This window comes from Lathyrus oleraceus, chromosome 7 (assembly GCF_024323335.1).
Source record: "Lathyrus oleraceus cultivar Zhongwan6 chromosome 7, CAAS_Psat_ZW6_1.0, whole genome shotgun sequence".
Lineage (NCBI taxonomy): Eukaryota > Viridiplantae > Streptophyta > Magnoliopsida > Fabales > Fabaceae > Lathyrus > Lathyrus oleraceus.
In genome coordinates, this window is record NC_066585.1 from 98,590,196 (window position 1) to 98,613,172 (window position 22,977).

The 22,977-nt window shown below is 38.6% G+C and overlaps 1 pseudogene; it reads right to left on the reverse strand.

Moving 5' to 3' along the window:
- Window positions 1-18,192: 18,192 nt before the first annotated feature.
- LOC127102221 (uncharacterized) lies at window positions 18,193-19,679 on the reverse strand (annotated as a pseudogene).
- Window positions 19,680-22,977: the final 3,298 nt, after the last annotated feature.

The window sequence follows — 22,977 nt, forward strand, 5'->3', positions numbered from 1 at the left end:
GGCAATGGGTTCTTCTTCACATTAGGGCCTACGTCCTCAAAACATAAAATACCACACCTCACAAGGTCTTGAACCTTGTCTTCAAAGGGTAACAATTCTCCATGTCGTGGCCGGGAGCACCAGAATGGTAAACACAATGTAACTCGGGCTTATACCATCACTGGGGGTTAACAGGTATAGCCGGTGGGTCTCTCGAAGTAATCAACTTCCTTTCTATCAAAGAGGGATATAACTCTGCGTACGTCATTGGAATAGGATCGAAGGTGACCTTTTTCCTCTCGTAATTCGTGCTGGTTTGATTACTGCTTCGAGGCTGGTAGGCCTTCTGTTGAGGTCGGTGTTGTTGTTGCTGATATTGCGGATGTGGTTGCTGATTGTTACTATGTTGCTGATACTGTTGATTGTCTCTGAAAACAGGTGCTATATGAGCCACCTGGTGCTGGTTACTGGCGGGACGCACAGTCTTCCTCCTCACAGAGGGTCTTCTTGGTTTCGCATGGGAGATCACAGCATGTGCCTCTCCATCTTTCTTCTTTGCAAATGTCCCATAACGTTTGGCAGAAGAGCCTTCTTCTCTGGTTAACCGTCCTTCACGGACCCCTTCTTATAGACGCATCCCCATATTTACCATCTCGGTGAAGTCAGAAGGAGCGCTAGCAATCATCCGCTCATAATAAAAGGAACTTAAAGTCTTCAAAAAGATCTTAGTCATCTCTTTCTCTTCTAGCGGAGGCATGATCTGTGCTGCCACCTCTCGCCACCTCTGGGCGTACTCCTTAAATGTTTCTTTATCCTTCTGGGACATGGCTCTCAATTGATCTCTATCGGGAGCCATATCCACGTTGTACTTGTACTGCTTGACGAAGGCTTCGCCGAGATCATTGAAGGATCAGATGTTCGCGCTGTCTAAACCCATGTACCAACGCAAAGCGGCACCGGACAGACTGTCCAGAAAGTAATGGATGAGTAGTTGGTCATTATCGGTTTGAGTCGACATCTTTCTGGCATACATGACCAGGTGGCTGAGAGGACAAGTATTTCCTTTGTACTTTTCAGAATCAGGGACCTTGAATTTCACAGGGATCTTCACATTTGGAACCAAGCAGAGTTCGGCAGCAGACTTGCTGAAAAGATCCTTCCCTCTGAGAGTTTTCAATTCCTTGCGAAGCTCAAGAAATTGATCGTTCATAGCATCCATCTTCTCATAAACATCTAGACCCTCAGACGGCTCAGAATGATAGATGGTGTCGTCTACCCTGGGCAAAGTATGCATGATAGGAGGAGGAACGGCAAGGACCGGGCTAGATGCCTGCAGAGAAGCAAAGGTAGGAACAGGACCCTCAGGCATGAAATTGGGAGGCATCCCCCACGGGAACCCGGTTGGCATGGCCGTTGGAACAAAGTGTGCACTGGCAGCGGGCACAGTAGAGGAGACAATCACGGAGATAACTGTCCTTTGGGGAGGAGTTGAAGGTGTCGGAGAAAACTGGCTCTGGGTAGCCATGAGTGACTCCATTAGGGCAGTCAATCTGGCCACTTCCTCTTTGAGCTCGCGGTTCTCTTGCTCTAAGTGATCCATCAGTCTTGAAATGTTGGCTCTAGTGTAGTACCGGTGAGTCAACTTGTCTTCAAAGTAAATGAAGGACACAGAGTTAGACCACAGGGCAAGGGACCGGAAACAAAACCTGCTTATGCATATGATGCATGCAATGCTTGTGCATATGATTTGTTTTTTATTTCAAAGGAACTTTAGAGTTTTATTTGCAAATTTTGGAAATATTAAGCATTTTATCACATATGGAAATTTCTCATCAAATAATATCAGGGAAAAGAAGTGCAACATCGTCAATCATATACAAGAGAAAAGGAAAATAATCATCCTATGGATCCCTAGAAACAATCATCTAAAGCTCGGGACACAGGAAGATAAGATGCACGAAGCCTCTTCACCTCCCTCTCGTAGGCTGCCTCCATATCGGCCTTCTCTTTGGCGAGTCGATCATACCTCCTCTTCCAGAACTTAGAAGACTGAGGAAGTAGAGAAGTCCATACATCATCAGGGTCATCAATAACCTGATGCTCAAGAAACTCAATCAACGCATCCTTCTCCTTAATCTGCTGAAGCAACTCTTCACGTTCACGGATTCAGGCACGTGAACGGTCTTCGTCTCTCAACTCCTCTACTAGTTGATTAGGGAGGGTTGAAGGCCCAGCCATAATCATAGGTGTAGGTCTCGGGTACTCGTCAGGCATGAGATACTCAGACGCCCTCTTCCTAACCCAAACAGTGTAAGGCTCTAAAGCGATGCAATTCTTAGGACCCAACTCTTTCCTTCCTTTCCTATGAATCTTGCGCCAAGTGCAGACCATCCTAGCTTTCAAGCCTTGAGGATCTTTACTATCCTGAAAGAATACACCCTCCAACAGAATGTTATTGGGTTTATCCTTTAAGGGGAACCCAAGCTGCGACGTGCCAAAACAGGATTGTAGTTAATCCCACCACATGTACCAAGAAGAGGTACATTGGAGAATTCGCCACAAGAGTCAATAATCTGCACACCGTCATACACACGGTTATACCAAGAGATATCATCATTAGTGAGAGACATAAGTCTCGTGGACCACCGTAGACATTCCTTGTTCTCCTTGAAAGCGACCGTCTGAGGCAAGTGAGAAATAAACCACTTATACAACAGAGGCAAACAACACACAATGGCGCCATCACCCTTTGCATTCCTCATATGCAAAGAGAAGTATGTATCGCCCAACAGAGTCGGGGATTAAGAGTAGAAAAGATCCTAATAGCATTCACATCCACAAACTTGTCGATGTTGGGGAACAATACCAATCCATAGATGAGAAGTACAAATATGGATTCAAAGGCATCCTCACTCATGGCCTTCCCATATATAGTAGCTTGAGCAATGAGGAACTTAGAAGGGAGACCTTGAATTCCACCTTTGGTAGTCATATGAGCACCAACCAGAGATTCATCTATGTGTAACATGTCAGCTATCTCTTGAGAAGTAGGAATACTCTCCAAGCCACTAAACGGCAACTGGTCTAGAATAGGTATACCCACAAGGTAAGCATACTCCTCAAGGGTAGGCAAAAGCTGGAAATCCGGAAACGTGAAGCAACGGTACAAAGGATCGTAAAACTGCACCAATACACTCATCAATCCTTCATCCACCTGAGTGGTCAGAAGAGGAAGAAGCTTCCCGAAACGAGCCTTGAAACCCAAGGGATCTAATACATAAGATGTCAAATTCCTTAACTCTTTCAAGTCTGGTTGTCTGAAACTGTACTTCTTTGTATTCCTTCTTTGTCTTTCCATGTCTGAAAATTTTGCAAATAGACCTCTTAAGTTCCTTGAAAATTTTCTTATTATTTTGATGATATGAATGCAAATGGGTGCATGAGTGCATGAATGCAACAATCACACTCAAGGATCAAGCAAAGCACACCAAACAAAGGTCATGGGATGGATCATGTTATCCTTAATATCAACCATCCATTTTGGTGGATTATGGTTTACACCTTATCAACACCCAAGTTCCATTGATATTAAGGATACCTGAACGGTTCAACCATGAATCAAGGGTTTGTTGCAAGTCACGAGCATGGAGTTTAGGTGAGGAACCACCCAAAGGGAGTGTACTAAGGTTTAAACCTGCCAAACATGTTCTACAAAAGGTTCCCATAGTCATCATCCCATCTTTTGGATATTATCGGAGAAACGACTACTCGTATTCCAAAAATATTCTCAAGAGAGACTCTTATGTGTGTAGTATCGCGTAACAAACGTATCAAATCTTACACTTGAACGACTTTCGCACTACATCCTACGAATAGGCCAAGACGGGCTTGGTAAACTAAGGTCCTTGGCTTCTAAGGTCTATATTGGAAAGAGTAATGTCTAACCACAACTTACTTGTGTGACATTATTGATCCAAACATGACCTCCACCAAGTGAATGGACTTGCAAGTCAACTTGCTAAGGAATAACTCCACACAAGTCAACAAGACTATGCCATTCTCCTATCCTAAGTGCACTCGAGTTCGGGTATAGAACTCATCTCACAAAGATCACCAAGCACACAAGGATTTAATATCAAGCAATTCAATCATTACATACAATACAGTAATCCCAAATTGCACAAAAATATGTCACAAAACAATACAATACAACAAGCATGAAAAGTTGGCAAAACCCACTAGATTTAATCCCTAGCAGAGTCGCCACTTTTCTGTAGCGGGGTATTCGTTACCTTTAGATTTATTGATTAAATCAAAAGTAAATCATATAATTTGAGTCGCCACCACACTTCTATTTATCCAAAGGAATGGTTAGAAAGCGAACAAAAACCTAAAAGTTTTATCAAATCAAAAACTAGTAAAAATGTCAGAGATCTAGGTAAGGGGGTTGGTTATGCAATGGGAAGGTGTTAGGCGCCCAAAGCATCCTAGGTACTCCTAGGGAGCCCTTTTCACATTTGTTGCAAAGGTTGTTGTTTTTTTTTTTTGAAAATTTATTTGTGCAAACATGACTGAAGGGATGAGAAAAGCGTGTATGTTTATCTAATGTACTACTTACTAAAAGAAGGGTTAAAAGAAAATGACTCGCACGGACGTCGCATCCACTGCATACGTATCTCATCTGAATCTGAGAATCAGAGTCTTCGTAGCTCGGCTACCTATGGGTTAAAGAGGAGTATGCTCGGTAAGACATCATGTCTTATGCCTACGTATCTCATCTGGGATGAAAATCAGAGCAAAACGTAGTTCGACTAACTACGGGTTAAGGGTTGAACGACATTACTACGCAATCTACCAGATGCTCGACCTTTGGAGACTTACTCGCCTGTAGTAGAAGGAGTAAACTTGTTCTTAGGAGAAGAAAAATCAATGAAAAAGGGTAATGAGGATAAGACCTCATAGCTCTTAACCCTGGACAAGGTAAGCTCATGACAAAAAGTGGGGGTTCAGAAAGGTGAAACCCTCTCCACTGACCGACCGGACAAAAGTAACACACAAGAACATTGCCTCCTATTGAGGTCTTCCAGCTAAGAAAACAATAAAATATGGGAAAAAGGTAAAAGTACCACACGGATAAAGATCCGAAGTAACAACAATTAAGGGTACAGGAAACCCAGAGATCTCTCAAGCTGATACCATCAAGGAAAGCGAGTCAGTGCAGGTAATCGGAATAAACCTCCAAGCTATCTCCTTTAAGGTCATGTGAGCCCTCACAAAAACTCAACAAACAGGTTAGGAAGCAATGCATGGATGCAATCGAAAACATGTTATAACAGAATACAAAACAAATTAGAGCAAACAGAAAAAACAACTATTGTCGCGATCGCTGCTGCATCGCCTAGCGAAAGCTTAGCGAAGCTTCGCTGCAGGCTCGCCTAACGAAGGTGCTAGCGAATGCCTGCGGGTTTTTGGGTTCTTCATTGATAACAGTACGATCTCGGTAACCCAAACCCTATGGTATTTATTAGAAACGAAACGATTAAAACATTCAAGGCATTGATTTACATATTCATATACATATCTAAACTTATGGGCAAAACCTCGCGATGATACATCACACATTCCGAGTATTCAAATTGAGCATAGAGTAATGGGAATAAGACAAACCTGATTGGAGAGATTGAATGAAATTGGATTGCACCGGGGTTTGCAGAACAATCTCAGGGTTTGTATGAGGTAGAGCTGGTTCTTTGCCTATGAGTTCCCTTCAGTGTCTGAAAGTTGCTCTGAGTTCTCTGTCAGGTAGTCTCTCTCTCTGATAATCCAGGGTTTGTAATAGTCTCCCCTCTTTCTCTAATAATCTCCCGTGATTTTTTCTCAAATGAAGCTCTGGTATTTATAACCTATTTTTATGGGCTTAAAGTGAATGCAATTCAGGCCCAAAATTCTGTTAGGTTTTCAAAACGTGTGATCTTCGCCTAGCGAGCATGACAGTTCAAACCTTCGCCTAGCGAAGGATTTGCTCGCTGAACGAGCATGACAGCTCAGGCCTTCGCCTAGCGAAGAAATGGTTCGCTTAGCGAGCATGACAACTCAGACCTTGTGATTGCTCAAGCTACAAACAAAAGATGTTAGTGACATATTTTTGTGCTTTTGGTTAGTAAACAAAAATAAGAGAAACAATGATATATAATTCAAGCATGCTTGGTGATCTCAAATCAATCACAAGGAGTCCCACCCAAAGGCAAAGGGAACTAAGATGCTTATGATCCTTGAGGCTATGCAAATGCAATGTTATGATGCCATGGGGGATCTTAGGGTCAAAATTGGGGTCTTATAGTTGGTTAATTTCCTAAAAACCTCATCAAAACACGAAAGAAATTGCCATGAGATTTATCATAGGTCAAACAAGGTCAAAGGACCTTGGAGAAGAAAATTCATAATTTTTGGAAACTTTAAAGTATTTTTAAACAATTAAAAATATTCTCAAAATCAATTAAATCATGAAAAATATTAATAATGATCCAAAAAATAATTTTACTTCAGAAAATGAAAGAGGAATTTATTTAAATTTTTTGGGTGAAACTCTAATATTTTTTGGATCAATATTAAAATTAATATGAATTAATGAAAATAACACAAATAAAATGAAAATTGAAAAATCAGAAAAAATGTGGACAACTTGATCTCCCTCATTAATTGAGATGGCAAATCAAGTGGATCCAAACGCGCTTTTCATCATGGACTTAAGTCAGCGCGCCATAAACAAGGTATTCAAAACCAACACTCGTGATTAGATTAATTCAAAATGATCATGTGGCTCTGGACCATGCCAACTCACCACCAGAGCAAATCTTCGGTCACCCTCTCAGGCGAACCTTGCCGGACTGGTCCACTCATCACCATCACTAAAATAAAAAAGAAGGACATGATTTTAAAGTAAGAATGACACTGATCACGAATCTGGCCTCAATTCATCCTAACTCCAAGTATATTGAGAGATACATGGAGTTGAAATTTGAGGTACATGATCTGAGTTGCTTCACCTCAAAGCAACTCAATCTTCTTGCCTACATTGGCATGACTTCAGACAACCAAGGAACCAAGAGAATTATGGAGAATTAAGTGAGAATCAAATAGATGAAAAATTCTGGAAAATACCTTCAATGCAGTGCAGAATTCGATTGCTCTTGCTTTGATTCTTGCTTGATCTCACTCAGGAAGCTTGCAGAAGTAGATAAGAATCAACCAAAGGCTTTGGATCCTTGGAGTTTTGAATCTCAAAACAGTGAGATTCAAACTCAATTTTCAAAGAAAATTCTCAGGTTTCTCCTTTCAAATGGAAGGGTTTGGGGGGTATTGGAGCAAAGCTGGCGCGAGGGGATCTTTAATTCTGAGCATAGGGACCTCTATTTATAGTTGTAGCTCATGTTATTTGCACCTTCAAATTAAACTTCCAAATTTGGAATTGGATGATGCATGCTTGCATGGGCGTGTACAAGCCCATGAAGTCACTCTCTTAGGTCCATAATCAAGTGTGAATGAGTATAAAAGCAACTTGGAATGCAAGGCAATTGTGTATGGCTATTTGAAGTTTTGATTTTGCCAAATTATGATGCCATGTCCAAGCCATGCGCAGCCCATTCAAATCTTGTCCAAAATGGATGAAATTGGACTTTTTGGAAGGTTTAGATCAAGAGGAACAACTTTTGTGTTGAACACTTTTCCATTTGAAGCTTGTATCATGATGAATCTTGAGGTGGAAGTTTGGAAATTTTAACATATCAAAAAAAATTCTGTGTCAAGCCATATGTTCACTTATTCCATCTTGGCTAACTTTTTATGTGAGCTTCAAATGAGAATAGTTCCTTCATAAAAGTTGTAGCTATTTCAACGTCTTTCAAAATAGTCACACATTTGACCTTATTTGGTTTTAGATGAAGGAGTTATGCATTTTTGAAGTTGAAGAAAATCACTTGTTCAATGGTATTGGTCCAAAATGACCTATAATGTATCCTCATATCACATGCTCATAAAGGTTGAATTAGCTCTTCCTCCAAACATGAAAGTTTAAGTAGACACCTTGAATTTTGTTGTGCAACTGGGAAATCTTTCATCTCATAAAAATTGAGAAAGTTATGGCCTTGGGAAGTTGACCTCCAAATTAGGGTTTAGACAAAATGACCTATAATATTTCACCATAAAAATGACTTTACAAGAAAAACTAGATCCAGACCTCAACATGAAAGTTGTTTGAAATGTTATTTAGAGTAATGTTTCTCTTGGAATTATTTTCATATGATAAACATTGTAGGAGATAGGGTCTAGGGGATCCCAGTTTTGATCAGATGAATTCCTCTAGTGAACCACCATTAACCAACTTGCTAGCTTGCAATTATCTTGACTTTTGGGACTCATAGGAGATAATATATGCATAAGATTATGAAATTTGAGGTGTCCCTTGAAATATTTGACCATTTGTTGAAGAAGCTTGGTGAAGAAGCTACACAAGATACCTAGATGAACTAGGGTTTCCAAGGCAAACCAATTCCAAACTTTGAATGATTTGATGATCAAAATAACATATGAAGCTCATGGGGACTCATATATGATGTCTAAATCCATTGAGGAACATTCCTTGATTGATCTCTTAGCAATGAGAGTCTTAAACCCTAGATATGAACCTGATAGATCACAGGTGATCATGTGCTTTACCTACAAAATAGTTAGACAAATGCAAAGACATATTTTTGGTATTTTGGTTAGTAAAGATGATAAAATATAATCACATGGTGCTTGGTGATCTCTCCCAATACAAACCCAATGAATGAGGGGTAAGGAGGATGCCAAGGTATGATCCCAATGTTAATGCATATGATGAGATAGCATGAGGGATCTTAGGGTCAAAATTGGGGTCTTACAGACACACACACTACCTACAAAAGAAACAAAGTTATAAATAGACATGTTTTTGGAATTTTGGTTAGTAAAAAAAGAAAAACAAAGTATGATACAAATCAAATGTGCTTGGTGATCTCTCCCAATGAAAACCCAATGAATGGGGGGTAAGGAGGATGTCAAGGTGTGATCCCAAAGACAATGAAATTGATGAGATATCATGGGGGATCTTAGGGTCAAAATTGGGGTCTTACACTGTTAAGTAAAACTGATGTAAGAGGTGCTAATACATTCCCCTTGCATAACTAACTTCCTTACCTAGATTTCTCTTTCCTATAGTTTTATTGATGTTTTCCCTTTCCTTCGGGAATAAATAAAGTTTGATCGCGACTTTGTTGTATGTTCGAGCATGAGATGTGTTTGGGTATATTTCCGCTAGCTTCAGCCGTTAGGTCAACTTGATGTTATTTGGGTAATGAACTGGTTGGAGTTCAACCATGTTCATATCGAATGTTTCAACAAGTCCTTGTTGTTTTTCCAGAGTTCGAAGAAGGTGGATATCTAATGTTTATGTATGCTAAGAAAATGGATGAGTCCTTGAAGAATGATTCTCGAGTGTTTATGATGTTTGCCTCGTTGAAGGCAGAAAGTAAAGCTCTAATTGATGATTTACCTGTTGTGTGTGATTTTCTATAGGTGTTCCTAGATGATATTACTGATTTTCCACCAGAGCCCGAGGTTAAGTTCGCCATAGGCTTAAGAAACAATTAGAAGATCTTCTTGAGAATAAGTTTGTTTGACTTAGTATTTCACTGGAGGAGCACCAATGTTGTTGGTTAAGAAGAAAGATGGTAGCATGAGGTTGTGTGTTAACTACCGATAACTGAATAAGCTCACAATTAAGAAGAAGTATCCTCTTCAAACAATTGATGACCTTATGGACCAATTGGTAGGTGCTTGTGTTTTCAGCAAGGTCGATTTGAGATTAGGCTATCATCATATCCCTGTGAATCTAGAAGATATTCTGAAGACTGCGATTAGAAGTTGACATGGTCACTACGAGTATTCATGAATGTCGTTTAGTGTGTCTAATGTGCCAGGTGTATTCATGGAGTATATGAATAGGAGCTTCCATTCTTACTTGGATCAGTTTGGGATTGTGTTCATCAATAATATTTTGGTGTACTCAAAGACAGACGAAGAGCATGCAGGACATTTGAGGGTTGTGCTACAGACCTTGCAAGAGAAGAAGATATATGCAAGTTTATCCAAGTATCGGTTCTGGTTGCGTAAAGTAAGTTTCCTTGGTCAAGTGATTTCTAGTGGTGGTATTATAGTTGATCAGTTGAAGGTTGACATTATGTTGCAGTGGGAAACTTCGAAGCCTGTTACTGAAATCATAAGTTTTATGGGTTTGACTAGTTATTATAGAAGGTTTATAGAAGGCTTTTCCAAGTTAGCTATGCCTTTGACTCAGTTGACTCGAAAGGGTCAAGCGTATGTGTAGGATGTTCAATATGAAGAGAGTTTTCAAGAGCTCAAGATAAAGTTGATGCCAGGGCCAATTTTTATATTATTGTGTCTAAGATAGTCCTTTGTGGTTTATTGTGATGCTTCAAAGATGGGTTTAGGTGGTATGCTTATGCAGAATGGTCAGGTTATGACCTATGCTTTGAGACAATTGAAGGTTCATGAGAGGAATTATCCTACACATGATTTGGAGTTAGCATATATGGTGTTTGTGCTTAAATTTTGGAGACATTATCTATTTGACTCTAGATTTGAAGTGTTCAGTGATCATAAGAGTTTAAAGTATTTTTTCGATCAGAAGGAGATGAATATGAGGCAAAGGATGTGGCTTGAATTCCAAGAGGATTATGATTTTGGTTTGAGTTACCACCCTGGTAAAGCCAATATGGTAGAATATGCTTTGAGTATGAAGTATTTGCATATGTCGACGTTCATGGTTCGATAATTGGATTTGATTGAATAGTTCTAAGATATTAGTTTCGTATGTGAGATGACTCATAACAATGTGAAGTTGGGTATGCTGAAGTTGACTAGTGGTATTCTTAAAGAGATCATAGATGGTTAGAATGTCAACCTGGGATTGATTGATTGGTGTTGATAAATCAAGGTAAAGAGGTAGATTTTATAATTGATGATAATGGTGTTATGAGATTCCGAGACATGGTTTGTGTGCCAGCTTTTCTAGAGCTTAAGAAGAGAATTCTTGAGGAAGGTCATAGGAGTTGTTTGAGTATTCATCCTAGTACTACCAAGATGTATCAAGATCTGAAAAAGATGTTTTGGTAGCCAGGTATAAAGAAGGAAGTTGATGATTTTGTTTATTCTTGTTTGAATTGTCAGAAGTTGGAGATTAAGCATTAGAATCCGTCAAGATTTATGCAACCGTTGAGTATTCTTGAGTGGAAGTAAGATAGAATTTTTGTGGATTTTTTGATGAGTTTTCCTAAGACTTATAAAGGAAGTGATATGATTTGTGTTGTGGTGGATAGGTTGACTAAATCGGCTCATTTCATAATGATAAAGATCAATTATATGTTACAAAAGTTAGTTGAGGTGTATATTGAGAAGATAATCGATTTGCATGGTATTTCTTCGAGTATTATTTCAAAAAGAGACCTGAGGTTCAGTTTGAGGTTTTGGGAGAGTTTTCAGGAAGCCTTGGGAACCGGGTTATGGTTGAGTTCTGATTATCATCCTCATACAGACGGTCAGGCAGAGAAAACCCTCCATTATTTAGAAGATTTGCTTAGAGCTCGCATGTTGGAGCAAGGAGGTAGTTGGTGTCGTACCTCAATGAAAATGAGAGACACGACTTAGCGAAACACAGTCGCACGCTCGCAATGATGGACTGAACAGAGTCGCCACCGAACTTTATTTATTCCTAAAAAGGAAAGGGAAAATATCGATAAAACCCAAGACAAAACGATAATGATTATGGTCGTCGCAACAAAATCAGGGTTTGGGAGTCGATTACGCAAGGGGAAGGTATTAACACCCCTCACGTCCGTTGTACTCAACGGGAACCATTAGGTTAGTTTTGCGCGTTAGTGTTAGTTTGAAATGTTTAGGCTTTAAGTTATTAGGTGGGAAAGAAAGAAAGGATGAGAGGAGAATAGTTTTGGATTTTTGACGAAGGACTAAACCTAAGTTTTTTATTAGTGGGCCTGACAAGATTTACAAATCCTGGTCCTACGTATCTCAACAGAGAAATCAAGGCTTACGTAGTTCTGGGTAGAAAAATGTTTGTTTGTTGGTCGATTTTAACGAAAGCTACTTTGTGTCAAATCGACGAAAACATTGTTGGACTACCCAAAACAGGTGAAGAAACATTGCCTTGCATTGTTTTGAAACAAAGTACCTTTTGTTTGAGAAAAGGTTTAAGAGTCAATCACACGGCGGTGAGAAAAGAAATTGATTGGTTTGATGTGTCTTGAGTAATGGCGAGAACTTGGATGAGTGAGACATCCATCTCGAATCCTAGTCTCAGGAGTGCGTGGTATCCACCACGTTCCATTTCCATCTTATTTGCAAAATGTTTAATAAGAATTAAGTGTTTTTGAGGTTTGGTTGAAAAAGGGTTTGAAGAAACCGCATTGACAATTTTAAATGATGGCGAGAGCTAAGATAGGCGAGGCATCTACCTCGAATCCTAATCTCAGGAGTGCACGATATCCACCATGTTCCATTTCCATCTTTATTGAAAAAAAGAGTTAAATAGAAATTAAGTATTTTGAGTTTTGTTGTGAAAATGACTTGACACTAGATCAAGCATTGATGGACGTTTAAGAGAAATTTGAATGGATGTTTGAGAGAAACAAAATAGATAAGTTTGGATGATGGCGAGAGCTAGGGTAGGCGAGACATCCATCTCGAACCCTAGTCTCAGGAGTGCGCAGTATCCACCATGTTCCATTTCCATCTTTATTGAAAAGGTCTTAAATATGAATTAATACTTTTTTGATTTTTTATTATGAAAAATGGTTTGACGTTGGATCAACCATTTAATGAAGTTTTGGAAGAAATAGGATAGAATGGGAAGAAGAAATGAATTGATTTGTTTATTGAGAAAATACTCGACGTTGGATCGAGTCTTATTTTTGATCTTTTGGAAATGGTTGATTTTATTCTTGTGTTAGTAGCTAATTAAACAGTCAAACAAATAAAGAAATGAAAAGAAGTAAAATTATTACACATCGGGGGAGTGGGGTACATTTTGTCAAATGGGGATTCAAAGTAATGAAATAATTAAATCGGGCCTAAACAACAAATAATGCAATGTATGAGTGTAAGTGCAAGGGAACTGTCTCATTGTAAGAAAGTCCAAGAGGAAGCCATGTGAAGAAAATAACACAACAAGTTATATTTACAAGAACACTCAAAAATTAAATTGAAAGAAACAACATCGGAACGTGCACGGATAAAAATCGGGATGCGAATCAAAGTTGCATAACGCAATGACGTGCAAGGCAGATGGAAATTGAAAAGAAAATAAGAAATCTAGATAATGTGCTCAAAGCCGGTTTGCACATATTGACCATAGTTGAAATGTCATATGCGATTAATCATAACGCGGCGAAATACTATCAATATATCGATAAAGTAATCAATGGAATGACAACATGGGAATTGTCGAATCCATAAATTAAAATTGACGTCTAACAAATTAAATAAATTATCGGCAAAAGAAAAGAAAAAAAAAACGAAAGTCGAAAAATGAGAATAAAATATAAAAGGGACAAAACTTAAAGAAATGAAAAGTTCTTTTATTATTATTACTCTCTAAAAAAATGAAATAAAACAAAAGGGGGTTGTACCAGGGTCGAACCCCCGACCTAGCGCTTAATAACCACATCCCTTCCCACTCGACTAGGATCTCTCACTGATACTTAAAGACCATTGTTAATACCGGTATGAAAGAGAAAACCGCGCGGCGGGGATCAAAAGTAATTCCAACAAAACTTGAACAGTGGTGGAAGTGGATTCATTATGGCCACTGTTATCAGGTCATAAACGAAGAAAAGAAGGAAAGGAAACTTAATAACATGCATAAACCAATCTCCACGTAACTACATATCAAACTCAATAAAAGAAATGGGGAAATAACTCATAGAGAATATCCAACCTCACGGCAAGAAACTGCTCTTTGGAGAGTCACTCGCACACTCCTCCTCTCCTGCACAGTAAGACACAACAATGGTCGGGATAGGGGGACTCCGCTGGTGACGTTGAAATTGGCTACCGATATTCTTCGATGATGCTGGTGGTGGGTAGTTGGATGAGTATGGGTGATGATGAATGAAGAACAGGGTAAGGTTCTGTGTGTTATTTTGTGTGTAGAAAAGAGAGATTTCGAAAATGTCTTTCTCCTCTCTTTTTTCCTTTTGAATGGTAGCCGCAAAATTCTAGGGTTTTCTTTGTGTGAACCGTCTCCTTCAATTCTCTAGGGTTTTCCGGCTCTCTCCTTAGGAACAGTGGCTTCCTATTATATACCCCTCATCTCCTCTCTGCTGTGTTGCTGTGTTTCCTCAAAGTGGTGGAAAATGTCTGTACGAAAGACGTTTTGAATTTTGTCCATATTAAACTTGTGGTCCCCTTCTCAATTCTCTTCATTTTGGAAAATTTACCGTTGGTAAGAAAGGTTATTTACTGCAGTGTATTTCACTTGAATAGAATATAGACTTTCCTGAGATTATCGAAATGTAACTGTATTGCTTGATGCTTGCAGGAGGACATGTCGTGGTGATGAATTGGAATGCCATAGACTATGCTCGTGGAGGATTGCAATTGCTGCAATGTATTTTGCTCTTCATAACCAAAGGTTATTTATTGAATGAGTTCCACCCTCAACCTGTTTTCCGTACGAAAACGTTTATGTCAAAAACATAATCAGCGGTAGTCTTTGTAATAACACCCTTCTCATCGATGATCCCGGACATTAGATTAGCAGGTGTAACATCAAACGCCGGATTCCTCACAAATATTCCTGAGGCAGCAACTTACTCTCCGAATTTATGACAACGGCAATCCTGGAAAAACGTCTCTAACATCAAGTGAAATAGGTGGTTGTTCTTGGTTTTGATTTTCGCAGGTTTACGGTTGTTTGGCTGCAATGACAGTCGTGTGATAACACTTGCCATTGGTGCCGACAATCGTGAAGTTTTGGATTTGCTGCTGGGTTTTGGTTGTGACTCGTGTTCCTTTATTTCTGATGATTTATCGGATGGAATCTTACTTGTGCTAGGTGAAATTCTGGTGTAGTCAGAGTTCAGATGTTCTACTCCAAGTCATGACATCTGATCCAACATTGTTACTAATACAGCAAGAAAGTTATACAATTAAAACCCAGTACTAATGTGCACACACTCACAGATGTCACGACATCTGCTACTATATCACCATAGAATGGAAGAACACCCAGTTCTGTCCATCTGGTACAAAGACACAACAGAGATCAAACATAGCTCTTACTTCTGTTGAGCCTGCACAGTTATCAGCATGATGTCTCAATAGTGATTTGAACATCACCTGTTACAGTATTATAGTTTGTTGGCCTTGTACTCGTATTTCCTAAAATAAAGGTTAAACAAGTTAACCTAATTTCCACATATTAGGGTACTAACAAATAGGCTATTAGTTAGGTTCATTAATTGTAGCTCAGTTGTTAATTTCCTGGATTTTAGCTTAGCTGTTGGATTCCTGAAGAATAGCCTGAGAAAAATACTGAAACAGAAAAACTAACCATCCTACAATTTAGCATATGCTGTCAGGGATGAATGTCACAACATTCAGTTTGACGACCAGAACATATACCATATGCTAAGTCTGTTATTTTCCTGAAAACAGACTGTGCTAAATGTTGTACTGTAGCAGACCAACCAGTCTATACTTCAATATCAGCTTACAATAGTATGTGTCAAAACATCCAATTTGACATTTACACAATGGCTTTATGCCAGGTCTGTTATTCCCTTGATAAACAGACTGAGATACATACTAAACTGAAGCAGAAAAACCAACCTGCCTATTATTCAGTATATGTTGTCAATGATGAATGTCAAAACATGCTGATTGACATTCAAACAGTATGCTGTGTACCAGGTCTGTTATTCTCTTGATAAATCGACTGAAATACATGCTGAGTTATAACAGACAAGATTATAACGTGCAGAAGGAAAAAACAAACACAGGAAATTGTTAGCCCAGTTCGGTGCAACATCACCTACTCTGGGGGCATACCAAGCCAGAATGAAGATCCACTATCAGCAGTATTTATTCAGAGTTAAACTCCCCCGTTTACAACTCTTCACTTAATCCCTACCCAATGCAATCTATATCTAGGAACTCCTAGATAGAAACCACCAGTTTCCATTCCTATCACTACAATTTCAAAGTAATGCTAAACAACTTGAACTTGCTTCACAGCTTCGTTTAAGACCATAACTACTCTGACCTATAGGCTTTGAGTTACGGATAATCTCATGCTTTGAGCACTGAGACACACATGGTAACCTTCCCACAGGTTGGGAGGTTTACCTCATACACACCCCTAATTTTTACATTGTTTGAGGCACACTAAACCTAGGTTACAATCTGCTATTTATAACCTAAACACCCAACTGGATTTGGGCCTTAGAAATCGCAGTAAGCTTCTCCTTTGCTGTTACAAAGCCAGCAGAATTCTTCTGCTACAATCAAGGTCTTCAATCTTTTATTTCCTAAAAAATCTCCATATTTGAAAACGTATATTTACCAAATATTCTGATTGAGTCTTCAGGATCTCCACATAGAAGTTAGGATATTCACCAAATATCCTCACTAATCCCAGAACATTAAATTAGTTAACACATAACAGAATTAACTAATTCAGTTCTATACACAGGTGCGATGTCACAGTCACAATGTTATAACATCCTACATGACATGTTGGTCCAGATGTCGAACTTCTTCAACCCAACATATTAAAACAACAGAGGTGATTACATTATTTGTTTTACAAAATTAATGCCAATCCTAAGGTATTAACACTAGGTCCTCTTGAGGTGATTTTCTCTTTCGTTGTTATAGCTTCAATGGTAGTGGAGAGACTCTTGGATTTCCACGTGCACCACCACGCAAGTGATGAAACGGTGCAACAGAAACATGATCTCCTTCCGAGGAGTAGCTTTTACTAGCAGAATGGCCATAATCATCGGAATATGACACAGAGTCTGCAACATGAGAATTGATGCCGTTTATCAGCATGTTGTGCCATGACTGTAGCTTGCATTTGCATCCTCACTAGGGTAATCCAAACCATGATAAAATCTTCTGTCATGAGAATCATGGCTTTGGTATGAAGAAATACGTTTTACCGCGGACGGTCTTTCATACGTTTCCCTGGTTCTGTTGAGCTGATCCTGCAGTTTATAAACCATTCTCAACAGTTTCATCTTCTCCTGATCAGGGTCCTCAACAGAGTCAGGTGAAACATAGCTTGAACTAAGGTAGAGTTCGTCGTATATTTGATTTGACGGACTACCACTTTCGTAACCAGATTGGGAAACATTACCACGGAGAGGCATTTTGAATGGAAACTCATCTTTTTTTGTTCTCATCCGATGTGCATGATCATGTCTTGTCGTCTCCAGCATCTCATTTTGATATTGCATTTGATTATTAACAATGCTTTTTCCCTTCCTGGAGCCTCCCTCAAAAGAACATAAATTATGATCGAGCGACCGCTCGTCCGTCCCATCATTAGAAGAGGCACTGCCATCATAAGCATGAGAACTTCTAGTGGTTGGAGATTTAGTCAAATCTCCCGGTGAATCACTAATCTTCAAACCGATGTTATTGACTTCTGTATCATCAAATGTAGATGCAGACATTACACGGTTAAAGCTACAGCGAATATTTTCAGGTGAAGATGCACGATTATCAGATGTACCTACTTTAAGTTCACGAGGAGAAACACGTAAAATGCTTCTGTAAGGTGATGTTGGCGCTGCAATGGTTGCAGTGACCGGAGTACTTGTTTGCTGGGATCTATCTGGTCTATCCATGAAATACATGAAAGCAACAATTGAGGGAATCAGCAACACCAGACAACCCAAGAGACTTTCCCAGAGGATTTTGTTTGTCGTAACGTTGGATAGTGCTTTTTCCTCAGATTCAGGTTCATGGGTGATGCCTATTTCCATTCTATGACCATTAGCTGGGAGTGTGATGATGATGTTGTCTTTGAATCTCTCAGCTTTCAGCAATTTGACCTCATAGCGTGCAAAACCTCGAATGCCAAAATCATCTTTACTGATGGGAAGAATCATAATCAAATTTCGGTGATTCCAGTGAATTTCGACATCGATATTTCCCACGACGGTTATGTAAGTTTTGTTGGAGCTTGAAGTTAGATTCAGCTGCCTTCATATCTATTTTGGTTTTGTTGCTTTGCATTGACTCAAGATCATGACCAAGTTGAATATTTTTTTCATCATTAGGTCCTTCAAGTGAGCTCTTGTTGTCATGCGAATTGTCATGTGAATTCGACACTTCTACAAGATCCTTTTGCAGAAGACAGCAAAGAGAATTGACCCTTGACATAAGTGATATTTCGTCAGAATCTGTTGTAACATGATTGTCATTAAGGAGATGATGTGCAATGTACTCTAGCATTACATTGTAGTCCATTCTTTTAGCAGGAGATGATAGATTCCCTAAGGCAATTTCTTCCGAAAGGTGATGTTCAATGTGGCCAATAAAATCGCTCACTGACATGGACGGACGAAGCCCTGGCAGTTTTATTTGATCCCAGTTTTTTGGGCCTTTCGAATCAGCTTCAGAACTATTTATCACTTCTGAACTGGAAGAAGCTGCTTCACAAGGAATGTTGTCTAAGGTAAATGATGGTGACAGGGATGAGTTAGGAGATCCCATGTTTTGGAAACAAGGCGTTACTGATCCTTTGCTGTTGACTTGATCCAAATCAGATTTTTTTAGATTGTCATGGTTATCAAAAGCAAAATCAGAATGAGGAAAATCCAACTTTAACTCTGGCTGTTGGCTTAAATACTGAAGACGTTCGTCACACTGGATGAGCTTTTCAAAATGCTTGATCAACAATCCTTGTTCACATTGCAAAAAATGCTTCCTGGATTTGATAGCCTGTCCACCGGTAAAATCGGTCGCTGTTTGCCACAATGTATGCTTTCTAGGTTGAGGATTAGTCTCCCTAAAGAAAAGAGGTTGCCTAGCAACCACTATAGACAATGTGCTAGGTCCGTCCTCAGGACAATTTGCTTTAAGTGCAGTGTTGTCTGCCCATTGGATTTCAATTTTACTCTTCAGCTCACCCTCAAGAACTTCCCAAACAAGCTTCTATTTGGCAAAGTAACACTTCGCCACTAAATCACCCTCATGTTTTAAGGTATACTCCCATGAACCAATTCTTAAACTGTAGCTGGGAAATTCGAAGCCTTAAGCTTTTCAACAGGAGCCCGGCTCTCCTTTTTCACTCCAGAGTTTAGACTATCATCCTTTTCATTTGAAACAACCTTATCCCCATGAGAGAGCTTCGCTTGAATCAAATCTAACAGCGAATGGCTCTTTCTAAGGCATAAACCCAAAGGGCTAGGCTCATCAAGTATGTTATGATCTTGCGAAGGAAAACTGAAACATGAACCATTTGAACTACTCCATTGTTTGCAACGCTTGTTGAGAGGAGCATGTTCTTCTTCAAGCGAATCCTCGATCACAAAACTGACCTTCGATTCTGAAGCGTGATCCCTTAAACCCATAAAGCGTATAAGATTTAATTACTTGCATTTATGAAGGAAAACGAGGATTATTTCAAATTATATGTTGTGTTGGGTTGGAAAACATTGTGGAAATTCTTGAATATGAATGAAAAAAATTTCCAATGTAATGAAGAAATATGAATGAAAATTTTGAATATGAAATGTAGAATCTTGAATGTGAAATGGAGAATATAAATGTGAATGAAGAAATATGTATGGAATTTCTTTGAATTATGAATGAATGAGAAAATGAATATGCATGATGACCCAAAATAAAATATTTTGCACTTGACACATGATTTACTCTAAAGGGGGATGAAACTGGTAATAAGACAAATGACAGATGAATAATCACCTCGATGAAATTGGAACAAAAGATGAAACATGAGGTTCACTTGATTCTAACAAATGAAAGAGTTTTTTCAAATCTCGCATGGCTAAGGAGATTAATCATCTTATACCAAAAATCAAGAAACAAAGCCCAAAAGACAAACATGGACTGGTCGTGGTAGTAAGTCCAACAACTAATGTTTTTTTTGGATAGTACCATGACTAGATAGAATGGTCAAGAAGAAAGAATACAAACGAGTGATTGATGGGGAAAATTTTTCAGGGCCAAAATCGGGGTATGACAGTTGGGATACTTACTTTCTGATGATCGAGTTTACCTATAAAAACAGTTTCCACTCTAGTATTAGAATGACACCATTTAAGGCTTTGTATGGTAGAAGGTGTATGACACCTTTGTGTTGGTATGGTTCTGACGATAGTGTAGTGCTTAGGCCAGAGATTATTCAGTAGACTACTAAGAAGATCAAGATGATTCAGGAAAAGATGAAAACATCACAAAGCAGACAGAAAAGTTATAATGATAAGAGTAGGAAAACACTTGAGTTCTGAGAGTGAGAAATCATATGTTCTTGAGAGTCACTCCAATGAATGGTATTGGTCGTGCTTTGAAATTTCAAAAGCTCATGTCGCGTTCTATTGGCCCTTATCAGATTTTGAATAGAGTAAGAGAAGTAGCCTACAAAGTTGCCTTACTGCCGTCTATTTCGAATCTTCATAGTGTTTTTCACGTGTCTCAACTTCGGAAGTATGTTCCATACTCGTCTCATGTGATACAAATGGATGATATACAAGTGAGAGATAACTTGACTGTGGAGGCATTACCATTGTGAATCGATGATCGAAAGGTGAAACACTTGAGAGGTGAAAAGATCATTTTTATGGAGGATGTATGAGGAGTACTGATAGAGGAAGCATGACGTGGGAGTTGGAGACTTGGATGAGAGAGTCTTATTTGGAGTTGTTTCACTCAGGTAATTTTTTAGGGTAAAAATTAAATAAGTGTGAGAGAGTTGTTACACCCCGAATTCTATTAATTTATTTTATTGAATTTTATTGATTTTATATAATCACTAGAGTGATTTAAATTATTTTAAACGAATTATGTGATTTATGTGATATTTTATTGGGTTTATTGGAATATGGTGTAGTTTATTTAATTATAATAATAGAATAATAATTAAATAAATATAGAATAAGAGGTAAAGGGGTTTGGGGCTAGAAATTAGAATTTTGGTAAAGTTTGTGTAGTAAGGAGAGAGTGCACAAGAGTTGAGGGGTAAAAGCATGAAAAGAATGTTAATTATATTTTATTTTAAAATAAATAGAATATTCGAGGGGAGCCTGTAAGACCCTAATTTTGACCCTAAGATCCTTCATGGCATCATATCATTGCTCAATGCATTTGCCTCAAGGATCATAGCCTCTTGGCTCCTTACCCTTGGATTGGGACTTGTGTGAGTTGGTTTGAAATCACCAAGCATGCTTGAATTGTATATTATTGCTCTTCTTATTTTGTTTACTAACCAAAAGCACAAAAAATATGTCACTAACTTGTTTGTTTTTAAAGCTCAAGCAGTTACGTGATCCACGACTCCTAAGAGGCCCCTATGCCCATTGAAGTGGCCAAATAAAGATGAAAGAAAGCATGTCAATGGTTCCCAAAGCTCTCAATCATCATATATGCCTCCAAAGTATCTCAATTTGTCAATTTGATCAAGATAAACCAAAGGGCTTGAGGATTGTTTCCCAAGGAAACCATAATTCAACTGTGCATTGACTATGCATTGCTCATTAAGCAACCTCAACCCATGATCAAATAAAATCAAGGGAAGTTCTTTAATTCACCATTTTATTCATATATGAGCCTATGAGAGTATCCTAAATCATTCATTCACCAAGATTTGAAGTTTGGCTTTGAGAAGTTGACCAGTCAGTTCATCTGACTATTTTGAAATCCACTGAGACCTAACTTTTGATGTGTTTTTCAAATGATGATGACTCCAAGAGAAAACATGTTCTTAATAACCATATGAACAACGTTCATGTTAATCAAAATTTCATTTGAAACTTGGAAGGTCATCATTCATTTCAAAACATTATAGGTCATTTTGAGTGAAACCCTAATTTTGGGTCAACTTCCCTAGGACCTAACTCCTTCATTTTTTATGATTTTGAGGTGATACCAAGTGCATTGGAAAGTTTAAGATGTCTAATTCAATTGTTATGTTGGACAAATTTTCATAATCCTAAAAGAAGTACATGTGATAATACAAAACATTATAGGTCACTTTGGCCCAAAGCCATTGAAATGTGAAAAGGTCCAACTTCAAGTGCCCATAACTTTATCATTAAAAATCCAAATGATGCAAAATTTAAGTCCAAATTGATTTTCTTGAAACTATATACAACTTTTATGTTAGAGGTTTTGTCATTTGAGGCATGAATAATTGAAACAGAAGGGCTTGAAGTTGGTCCATTTTGACAAAATTTTCAAATATATGTTTTGTACCTTGAACTTCATGACCAGTTTTCAATATTTTCCAAACTCCAAATGGACTTTTGTTCAACATAAAATTTATTCTTTATGTCAAGACCTTTCCAGCCATTACCCACATGCTTATGTTTGGATTTTCCAATTGGCATTTTCGAAGAGATGAAGTTTTATGATCATTTATGGAAACCAAGTGAAATCTTCTTGCACACTCCATTGCATGGCCATCTGCATGTCCAAACTTCATTCATTAGTGTTCAGTACTCAATTGCAAGTGGTTTTGGGCCTCACATGCGCCTGTACAGGCCCATGCATGGAGGACCCAAGTTCATGCACACACGATTTTGATCATGCTTTGCATCAGCTGTGGCTATAAATAGAATGCCTTGCCTTGCTCATTTCTCAACCTGAAGGCGCCTGAAATTCTGCTGAACTGATTCCCTAACCTCTCACTCA